General features: G+C 40.2%; 1 protein-coding gene across 3 annotated transcripts in view; it reads right to left on the bottom strand.

Moving 5' to 3' along the window:
- The window catches only part of LOC129242202 (tubulin polyglutamylase TTLL5), a 100462-nt gene extending 85358 nt beyond the window's left edge, over window positions 1-15104 (bottom strand). For all 3 annotated transcript variants that reach the window (XR_008582171.1, XM_054878820.1, XM_054879198.1), the window contains exon 1: window positions 14996-15104. The gene's annotated coding sequence lies outside the window, so the exon portion shown is untranslated. The remainder of the gene's footprint in view (window positions 1-14995) is intronic.
- Window positions 15105-18212: the final 3108 nt, after the last annotated feature.

Genomic DNA, 18212 nt, shown 5'->3' with positions numbered 1-18212 from the left:
CCATGAAAGTTTCAACAGGACTCGGTACCGTCTCACAAAGCTCGAGTGAACCAAGAATGGCTAAAAAACAACGTTCCGAACGTCCACACAATGACTCTCAAGTTCACCAGACGCGATAAAGATGGATTATTCTCTTTGGTCTATTTTGGAGAGCAAGGTCCAAACTAAAAAATGCACCAATCTCGAGGCGCTGAAGAATACCATTATCCGCGAGTGGGCCAAAATACCTTCAAGTCATATTCGGGCAGCTCCCGATTTGTTTCTGGATCGTCTCAAGGCCATTGTCAAGGCAAAAGGTGGTCATATCGAGCAAAAGTAAAATGATTCTTAATTGTGTATTGTTTTCACACATTTTTTACTTTGAATGAAATAAAAATTATTTTCCAAACTAAATTTAAGGAATGTGTTCTCCTCATAGCCACTTACTTTGAATGAAATAAAAATTATATTCCAAACTAAATTTAAGGAATGTGTTCTCCTCATAGCCACTTATCTATTTGGTACATATACATAGAGTTTGTCAAGAATATCTTTGCATAGTGAAGAAAAATTTAAAATTTTAGCTTTGATCGAGAATTCCAACAACAAATAAAAAAGCAAACGAAAAATTTATACACACATTCCATTACTGTACTTGTCTACGACTTTAGGCGCCAACAGTTATTAAATAAACATACACATTACAAAAACAACAAAAAAAAAATATGTTTACTCTATTTAAAAAGTGTCAAAAAAAATCTTTCCATAACTGATGAAAACAAAAGAAAATCGGTTATTTTCCGCGAATTTCATTCATTTGGGTTTTTTGCAAGTGGTATGGAATGAGAAAGGGGTAAGAAATTATTTAGTTCATTTAATTAGTTGGCGATCTTTTTCCTACACTTTGTTATTATGAATGCTGTAACTTCGTGCTCAGGAGTAAATAATATCCTAGTTGTTAATTATTTTTGCTATTTTATTTACAATTCGCCTCGGATATAATTATTTTTGACACTTGTGCCAAAAAAGCAAGAACGAAATACATGTAACATTTTGTTTTTGTACAACTGCTATCACCTTCTATAGATACCGCTTGGTTCTGTTGTAGCAGCAGCTTACTAGTCACTTGTCGTCTTCGTCTAACTCATATTAGTCCAGTCAAAAGAAGATTTAACTTCGTAATTTTAGGAGTATGCGAGTTTATGGTTTTATTATGTAAAGCCCATCACTGTGAACTTAAGTTTGAGTTTTCGGGGTCGGGGGTTGTGTCCCGCGGCCGCCATCTTGGAAATAAGGGTGCAACTGGTTTTTTTGCGATTATCTCGTGAATTTCGAAAGTTACGAAAATTTTGTAAAATACTTTTTTGTAGATAATAATATTATCTACAACTTTCATTCAAAACGTTTTATTGTAAAATTAATAATAAAAAAGTTATAAACAAAATTACGCGAAAAATTAGGGATGCATTGTTTTAAAGCGTAATAACTTTTTTTTTATTGATTTTATGGAAAATATACATCAGAGCTTTTTTATAGAGCATTCTTTTGTGAACATTTTTGTCTAAAAGTTTTTTCCGCTATCTTTATTTAGTCGTATGATTTTGAGCTGCTAAGCGGAGCAACCAATACATTAGCGAATCGCGTACATGATTACACAGGCCGACAAAATTTAACCAACATTCAGACCCAGAAACCAGACTATATATTTCCAAAGGTTTATGATGCGCTAAATCCAAATCTGGCCTCAGAATTGCTCTATCAGCTCTGGTTTTCGAGATATCCTAACCTAAAAGTGCAAAAAACACCATTTTTGCCCATATTTGAGGTTATGTAGCCTTGCAGATGTTTTCTTTCACCAAAATTAAAGGATGGCATCTTTAAATACAATCCTTCTTTTTTCAAATGGCGTTTTGTTTGCTCAAATATCATTTTTTTTCGCAGAGATATCGCATTTTGAAATTTTCATGTGACCGGGAACCCAAATGAACCTAATTTCCAGGAATTCCGATGCAATCGAGAGAAAAGTCAAGCATTCCCGCCGACTAACGAGCCCAAGGCTCTAATTGCTGTTTGGCTGTTGGATTAGATATTTACATCCTTTTCAGTAATTGCAGAAGCAAGGAACTAATCCACTGCTTCCTTAATTGCGGCTATTTCCGCTTGGAAAACACTACAGTGCTCCGAAAGTCTAAATTTGAGCTTGATGGGGGCTCCTCGCAGAATACTCCCCCACCAACTTTCCGACCAACTTAGAGTAAACATGTGTACCATGCCCTAGCTCCAAATTTTGCACTGAGGGGCGTATTTTGGTGTTTCATGTACGGAGATTCGAGCCTACGCACTCTCGAATGGTAGTTACGCACCAACCCATTCAGCTACTGCGGCCGCCAACAACGTATGCATGCACATATTAAATGTCATTTCTGCGGAAAAATGGGTGTAGAACTCCGAGACATATTGCATCGGCTTGCACTGGATGACAGAAATCCGCCCCCCAAAACAAGATACATAAGTATCTGAGACGTCCAGCAAAAGGTTTGGCATTAAATTTGGCAGGGTAGTAAACACAGCTGTCAGACTTTTGGATACTTAGACTAAGAATTATAACTAATATACATTTTACTTTTTGACAGTTGCATTTTTTCAACTGTATCAGTCTCAACACAACAAATATTTTGTATCTATAAAGAACCTTCCGAAGAAAAGCTTATAGACTCAAACTCTATCAACCCCTCATTCGCATTCCCATCAAAAAAAAATCTAACCTTTTCAGCCGAAGCACACGTTTTGTCTTAAAAACCTCAGTTTAATCTTTGTTTTTAGTTTTACGTCACTTTTTCACTAAGAGGCCTATGGCCAAAGTTTCACTGCTAGCGCAAAAATCCTACTATCATCTGCTGAGTACGATGCCGAAGGCGTTGATGCCAGCATCAATTTTTTTGTGGCTAACCGCAGGCACTCTTGCGGTAAAAAAAATAAACGCTACGCTCACTTAAGGGGGGAGCCTGGTTTATAAGGTCAAAAAAATCAATTTTTTTTTTCGTTTTAAGCGATTCCTAATATATTTCAGAATATTCACACAAAGTTACAGAGCATTATTCTCAATATTTCCGTAGATACTAAGCCAAAGGTAGGTGAGCGTTAGGTAATTACGCTGTGACCGGACAGCTATAGGACAAACTTTATCTTCTTTTCTCGACTTTTCATTTTTATGATTTCTTTGAATTGGCGTACATGAATGAAAAAAACGAATGAACCTTTTGAAATGAATCATAGCTTGTTCCCTTCAGTATTAAATTCTCTTCTATTTGAACTAACAAAATAGATAAAAAAAAATTTTTCAAGATTTTTATACCAAGTTGAAGTGAATTTTTTTTTTATAGAAAGGCATTTTTTTCTTTAAAACCTCCAAAAAGTTGTAATTTTGGAATTTCTCTCAGTTTTCTTAGTTCATCTAGAATAAAAAATCATGATAAATAGGAATCCATTTGAATTTTTTGCTTTAGATAATAATTACGAGCTGTATCTTGTACTCCAGTTGGAAACTCCAGCGTTGCAGCGCTCTACTAATTTCTATGTTAAACATTTTTTTCAACTTATTTTAACCAGTACAAAAATTTTTTATACTTTTTAAATGTTCATTAAAAGATAGAAAAAACTTTGCAGTGCTAAATTAATTTTTTCCTTAAAAAAAAATCGCAAAGAGATGCAATTTTTAGACCCATAAACCAGGCTCCCCCCTTAACAAGAAAAACTGCTAAAATCAAATAACCCCGAAGTTTTCACAAACAAAAATATCACAGCAATATCCACCGAACACTGCCAAAACAAAATCACAACCTACTGAACCCTGCAAAGCATTGTAAAAACCCATCTAGATACAAATATGTTGCAACCGGAAGAGATTGAATATTTTAACAAGCAAATATCTTCTACTGAATTTCGATACCATTCTTACGAGCTTGAAACATCGTAATTAACTCGATGAAAAATTTCCGACATTATTTGAATGACCGAAACTTTACTATGTTTGTTTACCGCTTGCATTCCCTAAAGTTTACGAGAAATAAAATTCAACTCACACCAAAAGTTCATGGATGGTGGGCATACATGCAGTCATTTGATTTTGATATTCAGTATGGACCGGGAGCCAAAATGCCTCACATTAATTTCTACTCACCTAATCCAGTACTAATTGGTATGCCCTCCCATGTTCATACGAATACAGAAAATAAGCCTTCCCTGTAGGCAGAAATAACAGAGAATTGGCTCCTTGCAGAGCAACAGAAGGGCTCAGAAACGTCAATTATTTCAAAAATTCAAAATAAGAGAGAGTGACAAAAACTTATGAAGTACGCTTAAAAATGCTTCTTTGTAAAACTATGTAACTCCCAGTTGTCCCTAGATCATTTAGGTGGTCAGTAGTGAATTTAGTTAGTACATCTTGGAATCCATGGCATACAATACACATTGATATCACCGGTAAATTAAGTGGTAAAAAGGATCAAAAGGAGTACATTATAGATCAAATAGGCACGTTTACTAAATAAGTTTAACTATACCAGGCCATAGATATTAATAGCGAATGTGGTAAAGTCAGCAATATCAGTGTTTGGCGTACCAGCACGAATCATTGCAGACCAAGGTAGATCTTTTATAGGAACTAGTTTCAGTGATTTTCGATCTATGCAAGCTACAGGAGCTACTAGAACGCATCACGTGTATATTAAAAGGCATGTTAATCGCTGCCGAAAGTAGTCAACGATCGTGGCAAGACGCCTTAGGCGAAATACAATAAATTGTACCGTACACCGCATAACTAAATGTAGTCGTTTAGAATTACTTATTGGCAATTAGTGATTAAATTTTGCTTAAAACGAGGAGAGACATCAAACAAAGTTGAGTCAAAAATTTAAAGGTCCATTCCTATTGACAGAAATACTAGGAGATTCATATTTTTTAAGGTTGAGTGAGATGCTGAAGGACATTGGTAGACTCCAATGTAAACGAAGACGTTGATAGAGACGTCATAGATGGGTTAGTGGACTCCAATCAAAACACGGCATTGATGCATTCAACGCGGCATTCCAGACATCAAACCTTTGAGTCAAGCCGTAATCCTGATTTGCCACGGGTACACAAGTTAAGGTGTTGACTTGTTTGTTGCCTGATGACTATTATTGCAATAAGACCCTATTTTGGTGAGTGTCCTGGATACGTTACAGCGTGATCCTTTGAGAATTCTCTGTTTAATTGGTATCTAGAGAATTGAAAAAATAAAATTAAACAAAAACAGCTACGATGGATATAATCCGTTAATTTGATCTTTCAGATTAGGTTTGACATGATTTGAAAAACAGTTTTTTGACAGTGTCGAAATAGTGTTAAGTTCAACTTTAATTCATACGTACATTCTTACATACAACAACAACAAATAGCACACTCCAAACATTCCTATGACAGCCGAGTCTACGTTACCGGAATGACTCGGGTTCTTCCCGACCAAGGCCTGCCGCCACAGTAAACTAGCCCTGTCTAATGTACCGTATCCCACCCCCAATCTTTCGTCACAGGAGCAATCCATTGCAGCTCTTCAGGGCTGGTATTGAACCCAACCCAGGACCAGAAGTATTTTACTGCTGCATCTGCCACAAACGGCTCCACCCTGGTAGGTGGAATAAATGCAATGGGTGGTGCCATCTTAAGACCTGCTCAGGCCTTTAGACTCATAGGGAGTGGTCCACCCTCTGGCGGCCCCTGCCTCAACGGCGATACCGCCCTCAGTACGCAACACAACTCCCTCACTGAGCCACAACCCTCCTGCGCCTATCCCAGTGCGGGGACAAACTAGCAGCTCTTGGTCCCCCGCACAGTCTGCTCCGTGTGTCAGACCGTAGTTCCTCGGAACTGCACAACAGTTCAATGCAATTCTTGCAGTGGCTAGTGCCACTTTCGGAGGTGCTCCGGCCTGCACACCACCCGTGAGTGGACACGCGACTTCGTTGCCCCTGCTGCAAAGCTCTGCACCCGCAACCGCCCCCTGTGGCACGGCCGCCCGTCAACGTCAGGCCACAACTTTTGCGGAACGCACAGCAGGACCAACGTAGACAACACCACGCGTCCCTCACCCTCCGCGTTACGATTACACTCCCGCGAAGTTTCAAGCTATTACAACTGATCTGCAAAGAACTCACGAGCAAGATTGACGAAATAGTCGACTTCATGAGCCGGTACGGTATGAAGATAGCTGCGGTCCAAGAGACAAAACTGCACGTCAGCTCCCCCCTGATTACCAGGGACGGCTACAACGTGCGTAGAAAGGACCGCGAGCGAGACAACGGTGGTGGCCGAGCGTTCATAGTCCACCATACAGTGCAGTATCGTCTCATCGATGAAGGCATCGACCGCAGGGACAGCACCTTAGAATGTCAAGGTATAGCTGTCCAGTCAGGCGACGCCGAGCTCGAAATTCATAATATCTATATACCCCCTGTCACCTGCTGCCCGATTGGTAGTAAGTGACTTTAATGTACATCACGATCTTTTATTCTGCTTAACTAAGCGTCATGCCACCAGACGGCTGCACAACCTGACGAACAACAGTGCACCACTTGCTTTCTCCGGTGATGAGGTTCAGGGTCCCTTCAATAAATCTAAAACATCAAAAGCCATTGGCCCTGACGGATTAAAAATGCTGAAGCTGAAAAAGCTGGGTCCACTGGGAGTAGAATATCTCACCAGGGTCTTTAATCTGTCCTTGGCCACTCTCATCATCCCTGACAAGTGGAAAGCAGGGAGAGTGATCCCACTACTGAAGCCAGGGAACCCCGCCAACCAAGGGGAGTCTTATCGTCCGATAACTCTCCTTTCGCCAGTAGTGAAGACCTGCGAGAGACTGTCCTAGTAGCGTTGGATTTACAAAAGGCTTTCGACACAGTCAGCCACGCCACGCTACTAGATGACATTTTACAGTCGACACTCTCGCCAGGGCTGAAGAGGTGGACCGCGAACAATCTGAGTGGTCGTAACTCGTCGGTGAAGTTTCGAGACCAAATATCTAAACAGAGTAAAATAAAGCAAGGAGTACCGCAGGGTGGTGTCCTTTCACCCTTACTTTTTAATTTCTATATTTCGAACTATTGAATATGGGTTGAGCACTTGAAGACCTGTAACCTCACCTCTGGGGTGAGCAAGCTCTGATCCACCGTTAGGTCCCTCTCGAACCCGACGAAGCACAACGACAAGGTGGCTATCACCTTCAACGGTTGTACTTCGTCGGACCTAAAGAGGTGCGCTAACTAACGACTCTTTATACTGCATGCTCCGGCCGACAGATCCAAGCGTCGTGCTACCAGAAGGCTGCACAAACTGACGAACGACAGTGCGCCACTTGCTTTCTCCGGTGACGAGGTTCAGGGGCCCTTCAATAAATCTTAAACATCAGAAGCAATGTCTGGGCGCCTGTCGAACGAGGTACAAGTTCTCCCAGTAATGGAGCATAACAAACTGCTCAGCAAGCAGTTCCTGCTAGGATGTTACCGCAGATTTCACCCCTGCAGACACCTGCTTGAACTAGAGCCGCCTCCCAGGCACGTAAGGAGATACCTTTTAAACTACGCCGACGAAATCCAGGACAAAACTGGCCGTAATCTACTGGACCTGACAGTGTTTAGACAGTCAATAAACGACATTCACCGGGAGACCGTCACCACCTTAAACTCCCGTCCACAGAATGCCGTAATCGGAGTCCAACCACCACCTATTGCAGATGAAGAGCTCCAGCTTCCCCGTGAGACTCGTGTAACATTGGCACAATTACGTTCTGGATATTGTAGCAGGTTAGACTCCTACTTATCCAGAATCGACCCAGACATACCAAACACATGTCCGGCATGTGAAGGTACCCCGCACGACACTAACCACCTCTTCACATGCCCCCTCAATCAGACTCATCTAACCCCCCTCTCCCTCTGGACCCAACCCGTCGAAACAGCATGTTTCCTGGGCCTACCCCTAGATGAGCTAGACGAAGACGACCGATGATATACTTACACTGACAGGGCTAACTATGCTGTTAAAACAACAACAACAAAAGATAATCGACTTTATGAGCCGACACGAAATTCAGCGAATCACCGATCCTATATTATCTTCAAAAGCTAATTAGGCCGGTTTCACGGAATTCACTGAAGACACCTTCGCCGCTCTTCCCATCCCCACCGATGTGCGCGCAGGCGAACGCGCATTCCGCGAGTTGCTGCGACTCACTTCATTCCAGCTGGAAGGTTTAAGGACATTCGTGCTAATTTCACAGCCGAAGCAGCCAGCTTGGCAAACGAGCGTGACCACCTACGCCAGGTCGATCCCGGGGATTCCCGCATAAGGGATCTAAATTTGGAGATCCGGCAACTGGTAGATCAACACAAGCGGACTAAATGGGTTGAGCACTTGAAGACCTGTAACCTCACCTCTAAGGTGAGCAAGCTCTGATCCACCGTTAGGTCCCTCTCGAACCCGACGAAGCACAACGACAAGGTGGATATCACCTTCAACGGTTGTACTTCGTCGGACCTAAAGAGCTGCGCTAACTAACGACTCTTTATACTGCATGCTCCGGCCGACAGATCCAAGCGTCGTGCTACCAGAAGGCTGCACAAACTGACGAACGACAGTGCGCCACTTGCTTTCTCTTGTGATGAGGTTCAGGGGCCCTTCAATAAATCTAAAACATCAGAAGCAATGTCTGGTCGCCTGTCGAACGAGGCACAAGTTCTCCCAGTAATGGAGCATAACAAACTGCTCAGCAAGCAGTTCCTGCTAGGATGTTATCTACCTGGCAGTGTTTAGACAGTTAATAAACGACATTCACCGGGAGACCGTCACCACCTTCTTAAACTCCCGTCCACAGAATGCCGTAATCGGAGTCAAACCAGCACCTACAGCAGATGAAGAGCTCCAGCTTCCTCGTGAGACTCGTGTAACACTGGCACAATTACGTTCTGGATATTGTAGCAGGTTAAACTCCTACCTATTCAGAATCGACCCCGACATACTAAGCATATGTCCGGCATGTGAAGGCACCCCGCACGACACAAACCACCTTTTCACATGCCCCCTGAAACCGCCTCATCTAACACCCCTCTCCCTCTGGACCCAACCCGTCAAAACAGCATGTTTCCTGGGCCTACCCCTAGATGAGCTAGACGAAGATGACCGGTGATATGCCAGACACTGACAGGGCTACTATTACTGTTAGCAAACAAACGCACCAGATAAACCGTGGGCTTAACCAAAACCGCCACTGCGAGAGGACTGTCCTAGTAGCGTTGGAAGAAAAAGACTTTCGACACTGTCAGCCATTCCACGCTACTAGATGACATTATACAGTCGACACTCCTGCCAGGGCTGAAGAGGTGGTCCGCCAACTATCTGAGCGGTCGTCACTCGTCAGTGATTTTTCGACCTGTTTAACTTCTATGTCTCGAAACTCAACCAGCCCCCAGAGGCAATCTCCCTGGTCTCATACGCTCACGACTGCACGATAACGGCGTCGGACAATGACATCGATGGCCTGTGCTCCAAAGTGAACATCTACCTCACCGACCTTCAAACATGGCGGCGAGGAGCTGGTGATTTTGCAGTATGTGTCAATTAATACGGGTTTAGTCTTCTAATTATCGTGGAAAAAAACATGTTCTAACATTCTCATCATGCTCGTCATAATGTATGGAGCACAAACTTGGACGATGAAAATATCTGTTGCGGCGTCCCTTGGAGTGTTTTAGAGAAAGATTCTGCGAAAGATTATACCTACGGTACACTATCCCATGTATATATCACAATTATATATAAACAGCACACAAAATAACAAGACTAAAAATATTAAAGAACCTATATGTAGTGGCGTAGAATGTACAAAGTTTTTGGAATCAAGACAACACAATCAATGAATTTAACAGACTAAAACTTTACTGCCTCAGTATGAGTGAAACCTGGTGGCAATCAAACGGCTGCATTAAAGAAGATGAATTATGCAAAATGTCGATAAACGGCAAGATGCTAACAAAAAAAGACGAAATCCACAAAGTGGATTTATTTTTTTTTAAAAGCGTAAAAGAAATTAACAATAGCAGTATGAAGACGATATATATATATATATATACGTTTCCACGACAGTCGGTTCTACGTTACCGAAACGATCCGGATTTATATCCGGCCAAGGACTGTCACTCCAGCAACATTCACCGTATGTAAGTATGGGGAATGTTTATGCTGCTACAACAACAACAACAACAACAACAACGATAAAAGCAAAGCGCTGAAAACCGGCGAGTTCCCCGATAAGTGGAAAGTCTCAAAAGTCATAAAAAAAAAATAAAAAACACAGATAAGCCAGAGGAATTTCGTCCATTAACATGCTGATGACTGAAAATAAAATTCTTAAGAAGGTTGTACATAAACAATTAGAAGAGCATATGGAGAATAACCCATTACTATCTGAAAATCAATCTAGATTTATACAACACCATAGTTGTGAGTCAGCACTAAATTTAGTGATCACGAGGTGGAAATCAGAAATAGCTGAACGCAGATGTATATTGGCTGCATTCCTAGACTTTAAGAGCATTCCAAAAATCGACAGAAGCATTCTTATAAAAAAAATGATAAATGCGGAATATAAAGAGTAGAACCACATATCATTCGAAAGCTATTTAGGCAACAGAAGGCAGTGCACAAAGATATCGGGGTAAATGTCTGGCCAGAAATCCATTGCGTTGGGAGTACCACAAGGAACGGTGCTGGGAACACTTCTATTCCTCAAATACATTAATGATATGGAAAAAGTGTCACGTGGAGTCGAGATCTGCCAGTTTGCTGATCACACTACTGTATACAACTGGTAGTTCAACGTATGAATGCATCGACAGATGCATGAACAGGTTAAAACTTAATGTTAGCAAAACAAAGGCTATCAGAGAGACGGCTGTATGCTTGCAAATCCCCACCTACAACGAAATCAAATTGACTACATCTTGATTAACAAAAGATTTAAATCATCAATGATACGCGCAAAATACTCCCAGGTGTAAATGTTCCTTACGATTATACCCTAGTAAAGGCAACGATACGAATTTGACTAACACTACTGGCGAAAATCCGATCGGCTGCTAGAATAACAATGCTGACAAAGTAAGAGGTCTTATAGCTCCTGGTGACGCTCAAGCATTCATGTCCTGCAGCTTATATTATACGAAGCAAGTTCGTGTGTCACCCGACACGCACACATATACGCTGCAGGACATGTATGCTTGAGCGTCACCAGGAGCTATAACAACCAATACACTAGTCACAAAAATAAATATAGCCAAAGAAAAATGGATGGATGACGATAAATTCTGTCAGAAAAGTACCGGGATTTGTTCAATAAAACGGAAAATAATTGTTTAATCATCAAAATTTATTTTGTCGCCTTCAAAATAGGCTCCATTCGAAGCAATACACATATGCCAACGATTAGTACAGTCACCTTTTAAACGCGTTTGAAGAGACCTACTTCAGCTCCTTCAGCGAATTCTCCTTAATGCAACATTTTCAACGATTCGGCATACGAAATTCCGTTCAAAACATAAAATTTAAGACAAATTCTTTGTTCGATATTTTTATCCATAGTGAAAATCGCAGAACACACCTGCGGTGGATTGATATAATTAAATGCCGAAAACAAGCTACTTGACAGATCACGCTCAAGCTCTGCGACACTATATGTTGGTACAACATTCCAGCAAAAAAAATTTAGACATATGTGTAAGGCGAGCTTTTTAAATGAACAATTCCCGATATTTTTTAACAGAATGTATATTGGATTTGATGAATGAGGAAAAGAAATATCCGAAGATGAACATCATGAACGAAGGAACAAAGAAATCAGAGACAAATTAAAAGACGCCATAAAACCGTTGAATGAAAAGGCAATGTAATGATATCGAACGATGTGAGAATTTTTCGACAGTTTTAACTTACACAGAAAACTAAAGAAAATGTTCAATTGAAAAGACACAGCAATTAATACATAATATAATACAAGCAACAATGTTACAACAGACGAAAACGAAAAACATATACATACATATATGAAACTACGGAATATCCATACTCATGTTGAAATCTGGTATTACTATACCAAACAAAAAAACCAATGCAAAAAGTCTGAATCATGCACTAAGAATTTTCCTCCAAATCATTCATAACATAATGCTTATATATAAGAAATTCAAGATGTTAGGAGCAACACAATTTGGCTTTATAAAGGTTTAAGGATCCCGGAAGCAATGTTTAGCCTTCAAATGATTACACAAAAATCATAGGACGCCCATCAAGATTACGAGAATGCCTTTGACAAAATACAACATAACAAGTGAATTCAAATAATGAAAGCACTGGACATAAAATTGCCATCAAATATATACAAAGCTTATATTTGGACTTATATCAGACTGCAGAAATGCATATACATATGTACATATAAATAACATTCGCTATGCAGACACTACAACGCTAGTTAAAAATAATTTGCAGGATCTCCAAAAAATTTCCAAAATGGGAAAACACAGCAAATACTACGGGCTAAATATGAATATGGATAGAACTAAATTTATTATGTAAGTAGCAGATACTTCTCAAATGGTTTCTTCTCAGGGGTTTTCCTCGATTCAAAGCTTAATTTTATCGCGCACCTAAATTATGCCGTTTCCAATTCTCTTGTTATGCTCGCTTTTGTTAGACGTCACTCATCGCACTTCAGTGACCCATAAACTCTTAAGATTTTATACTCTGCGTTTGTTCGGTCCAAATTAGATTATGCCTCTTTTATTTGGAGACCTTATCATGCAGTCCATATAAATCGAGTGGAGAGGGTTCAAAAAATGTTTGTGTGTTTCGCACTACATTCACTCAATTTCTCAGACCCGACGCCTCTTTTATTTGGAGACCTTATCATGCAGTCCATATAAATCGAGTGGAGAGGGTTAAAAAAATGTTTGTGTGTTTCGCACTACATTCACTCAATTTCTCAGACCCGAAACCATCATATGACTCACGCTGTCGTTTGATTAGTCTCTTTCCATTAAGGTACAGGCAACAGAGGTACTTTTCAGGCAGTATCATTTATCCTTGATCTCATTAATGGCAAAATGGACTGCCCGGTTCTTCTAGAAAGAATACAGTTTAATGTTCCTTGCAGAAATTTTCGCCGTTGCAAAATTTTTCGCGGTGGCTTTAGTAGGACATTATATAGTGCCAATGCGCTTCTCGTTAGAACGCTGTCTGACCTTAATTATATCGCCTCCCTTTTGGATTTAGACTTCTCTAGGGCCAAACATGTACTTCAAACACAATTAAAAAATTACTTTCTATGTAAGAAATCTAAATAATACCTATTATATATGTATCTGTTATTTTAGTTTCTTAAGTATTAATTTTGTTAATAACTTCCATATATTTTTAGCAATTTAATTTTCTTATGTTGTTAATCTAACTTTTCTACACTGTTTAATATTAAATATTTTAAATTTGTATTTTAGTTTTGAAATTTATATCTTAAATGTCTGTTCTGATTTCTGTTAGACATTAAATAAATAAATAAATGCGAGAAAATAATAAGAATAAGTTGAACTGACAAAATATCAAGTGGTATAGCGCTAAATAGGATGCAAACTTCAAGGACCATGTCCGTTATGGACATAAAAATAAAGAGTTTCTTATTTATACATATAATATGTAAGAGGCAACAAATACGATATGATAAAAGAAAGGAACTGGCAGGGGGGGAAATTACTTGGCTTGTCAACATTTAAAAGTGGGATGTCTCAAAACCATTGGCGAAGTAATAGACTGCAAGATACAAACACAATTTTAATGATTTTAATATGATCTTACATCGGTATGGTTAAGATCAAAATTGCGTTTTTTGTATAGGAAGACCGAACAAAAAACTCATACATTATAGCAAAATTATATATTTTTATTCATGAAACGAGCTTAAAAATAAGCTTAATTTTCAAGTTAAAAGACGGATATTTCGGTACAGGTTGCTAGAAACCGGATTAATAGCAAGACCACCCAGAAGAGTACCGTTGCTGAGATTACATTCCAAAACAAAATGCTTCAATTTGCAAGAAAACACCTCTACTGACGAAACTGGAAAAATATTCTATGAACAGATTAAACAAAAATAAATTTTTAAATCTGACGGAAAATAATACGTTCGACGATAGACAAGTATGGCTTGATCCCAGATATACGAAAAAACAGTAAAATATGGTGACAAATCAACGGTGTGGGGTTGCTGTTCAGTATGTATAATATTTTTGGATAAAATATAAAAATGTGAGCGATAGACCAAGTGAGAATTCAGCAAAGGAGTTGCTTAAAAGAAAAGTCTAAGTTTCAGAGTGGCCTTCGCAGTCTCCCAACATAAATCCATTGAGCATTTTCGGGCCACAAAATATCACCAGTTACCAATAAATTGCAAAAAATGACACGAATATATTTTTTTATTATATTTTCCAACCGTGTATGTAGGTAAGGATTTACGTACACAGAAAGTTTTATTTTCAATCGGTATAAATACATATATATATAAATTTCCCCACACAATGCATTAATATATCGTGAAAATTTAGATGAACAAATCGCGATTGTGTGGTCATAAAGTTTGCAGAACATTTTAGAGTGAAACGCCTAATTAAGAGAATGTATTTACCGATGCCATGCGTACAATTGCAGTGACTATCGATTTTACCGTACATCTTCTCTACCTAAAGTATTGCCCATACATCCATGTAATAATCACATATGTATGTATATTACATCTTCCTCTTCCTAAATAAGAATGTAATGAGGAACTTTAAAAGGCATCGCATCACTAGCTACTAACAATATATACAGTAAATACGTATGTAAAGACGCGCGAAATTAGTAACAAAACGAATTTACTGTGAAAAATCCATATACATACCTTCCAGAATCCGTAATAAGTACTAAAGAAATTCTTTCAGATATTTTTCACCAAGGAGTAATTTGTACCACTTTTCGGTGAGGATATCCACAACAGTTAACCAAAGATTAAAAATTATACTTGTTAGTAGAGAATTTCCAAATATATCGCTGTTGTGGAACTATTCGATTTTTATTATCGATATGTCGGGAGTATAAAATGTTTTCACGGAGAGTTTTTCCAATACTTTTTTGAAAACCGAATACACGCAAAATTATATATAATATATATGTATATAATTGGCACTTACACCATTTCTGGGTATTAGGCCGAGCTCCTCCTCTTATTTGTGGTGTGCGTCTTGATGTTGCTTCACACATGAAGAGACCTACAGTTTCAAGTCGACTCCAAACGGCAAATATTTTTTATGAGGAGCTTTTTCATGGTAGAAATACACTCGGTGGTTTGCCATTGCCTGCCGAGGGACGGCCAAGGAAAATATTAGGATAATGCATATAGCTTTGAAAAAAAGGTTAAAAGGGGGGGATAGAGCGGTGTATCCACATCTTAAAACTGAAAACGCACCTGCCGGAGGCTTATAGTTTTTAAGTAATTTAATGTTAAAATTCTGTAATTTAGCGAAAAGTTGGTGTTGCCATACACCTGAAATAAAAACGAAGTTCGTATGCAGGGATTTTCAGTGGAAGGTTCAGTGTAAAACTGCAGTATATTTTGCTGTAATTTAAAATTGAGAAATATTTTTGAAAATAAAAACATACAATTCATCGAAACTTAAAAACAATGATATTAAGCGTATCACAAAAATTAATAAAGTAATTAAAAGCCACAAATTGCGGTTTAGTGTGTTGCTTCGATCAGTATTACAAACGGGTCCTCATGCCTTTTATACACATATTTTCTCCACAAAAACTCGATTGTCATGTATGCAAAACAAATAGGGTGGTCGCAGTTGTCTTTATTAAAAAACTCGTTCTTTTCAAAAAAAAAACCTTCCAAAAGCACAATGCTTATTAATATACACATATGCATGTACATACATACAACCTCACGGTTGTTTGTTTACTCCTCGGGGTTGAACGACTAAGCTGGACTCTAAGCTACTGTGGGGGTCGGCAGGTTGCGGATAGCCGGAAGGCCTGTGGTAACAGGTTATATATATATATAATAGGCGCGTACACCCTTTTTTGGCTACGGCGGCCGCAGGTTAGTTGCGAAATAAGTTTAAACAAATAAGCAGTCCCCGACAATGAGCGGTCTGAAGCGGAGGATGCGGCTAAATGACAGCCAATCCGATGAGGCTTCCACTGACAGAGGCCCAAAGTCAATGCCTCTGAGAAATAGTTGCTTCCCTAATCATACAAGGCCATGGGGAGCAAAACAAAAATCCCAGCGCGGCGGTTTCCATAATGGACGGATTCCTGGTCAGCGTCTGTTCACCATGTTAGTTGTGGTTGGCAACTGACCGGTATATGCCGTAGCGCACTGGGAGTGTCTATCACTTTAAGAACCATCTCTGTTGTTGAAGTGAAGGGAGTGATGTGAGCTTGCTTTGCCGAGGTGTTAGCCACGGGGTGTATCAGTGACCAGCCCCTTCGGGCCCTAGTCAGGGAGTGTGTATTGGACGCAGAGCTAATGGTATCCGTTGCACCGGGTGAGCTCCGGTCCGTTCGTGTTTTCCGGGACCGGTAAAGCGACGAACAGGCCTCAGGGAACTGGGGTAGGTGCACCGACCACAAGGGTATACCCGTTCCTGTTTATTTCGGCCCGCCCCCCTACACAGGATGCGCTGGTAAACAAAAAAAGGATGGAAAACAAAATGAGAAATTCAACAAACAATAGCAGTTACATTAATGGAACCATTATGGGTAGCGGAAATGAAAGCCTGAAAGAGGCTAACAGAAAGGTACCAGGTGCAAGTGAAGGGTCCACTAGTATACCTAACTGAGGAGTACAAGACCCCCAAAGGCCGTATAATCACGGGGGCTGATCCTTTTAAGCGCGCATCAAAGCTGAAACGTAGGCCTATCAAGACGCTCAGTGTAGAAAGAAGCAAAAGAGAGAGCAAAAGCAATGAGAAAGCAGCAAATCCGGTAGTGATATCTTAACGTTTCTTGGTGAGACGATTGGGAAGTTGACTGAAGCAATGCGTCTACTGCAACGCGATTAACAACCACATAAGGGAAGTCCTCGAAACGATTACTAAGCTACACTCGAGAGCTCAGGAAGATGCGAAAAGCAAGAAAGCCAAGCGAAACGTTCTTGGAAGTGTAATGGCTGAAGGCACACCAAAAAGACCACGCGACGATAAACTGCCGGGCAGAAAAATGCCAACCAAGAAAAGCAAAACCTCGCACGAGGAAGAGCACAAAGTGTCAGCAAGTGCAGACAAGAAAGACAAAGGAGAGAGTAATGCCAAGAGGACAAACGGCCAGCCAAGAAGAAAGTGAAAAATAAACCACCTCCGAGGCTGGATGCGATTGTCATTGCGCGTGCCGGAACAATGATGTACAGGGACATTCTCAGGGTGGTTAAAAAAGATGATGTCCTGCAAGAACTCGGCGAAAACGTTACGCGCATAAGAAAGACGGCCAAAGGCCAAATCCTGCTTCAATTGAAAAAAGAACAGATGGCCAATACAGGAGTATACCAGAAGAAGATTGGCAAGGTGCTACGTGACCAGGCGTAAATCAAGGTCCTAACCCACGATAAGTTGGTGGAGATCCGTGATTTAGATGAAATCACAACCAAAGGGGGCATCGGTGAGGCAATACGAACGGAAGTTAACGAGCTTAACCTATTTAGTGAAAACGCAATAAAAAGCGTTAGAGCGGCGTATGCAGGCACGCAAACAGCGGTGATAAGCCTACCAGCACTGGACGCAAGACAACTGATTGATAAGCAAAAACACCAAATCGGCTGGGTGGTATGCCGAATAAGAGAAAAAGCTGACTTGAGGAGATGCTACAAATGCCTGCAGTATGGACACGTGGTGGGGGCGTGTACAAACGAAGACGACAGAAGCCCAGAACTGTCTCAAATGTGGAGAGAAGGGTCACCAAGCCAAAGTATGTGAGAAAAAGCCCTTCTGCGGAGCTTGTAAAAGAAATGGAAGAAAAGATACAAGCCATCAGATTGGAAGCCGAAAGGTAGATGTTGTGCTAGTCAGCGACCAGCATAAAAACCTAAACGTCGGAACGTGAGTCTCGGACAGGAAAAG

The sequence above is a fragment of the Anastrepha obliqua genome, chromosome 1, assembly GCF_027943255.1.
Source record: "Anastrepha obliqua isolate idAnaObli1 chromosome 1, idAnaObli1_1.0, whole genome shotgun sequence".
Taxonomy (NCBI): Eukaryota; Metazoa; Arthropoda; class Insecta; order Diptera; family Tephritidae; genus Anastrepha; species Anastrepha obliqua.
The sequence above is the reverse complement of the archived record's forward strand: the minus strand, read 5'-3'. Positions and strand labels throughout refer to the sequence as shown.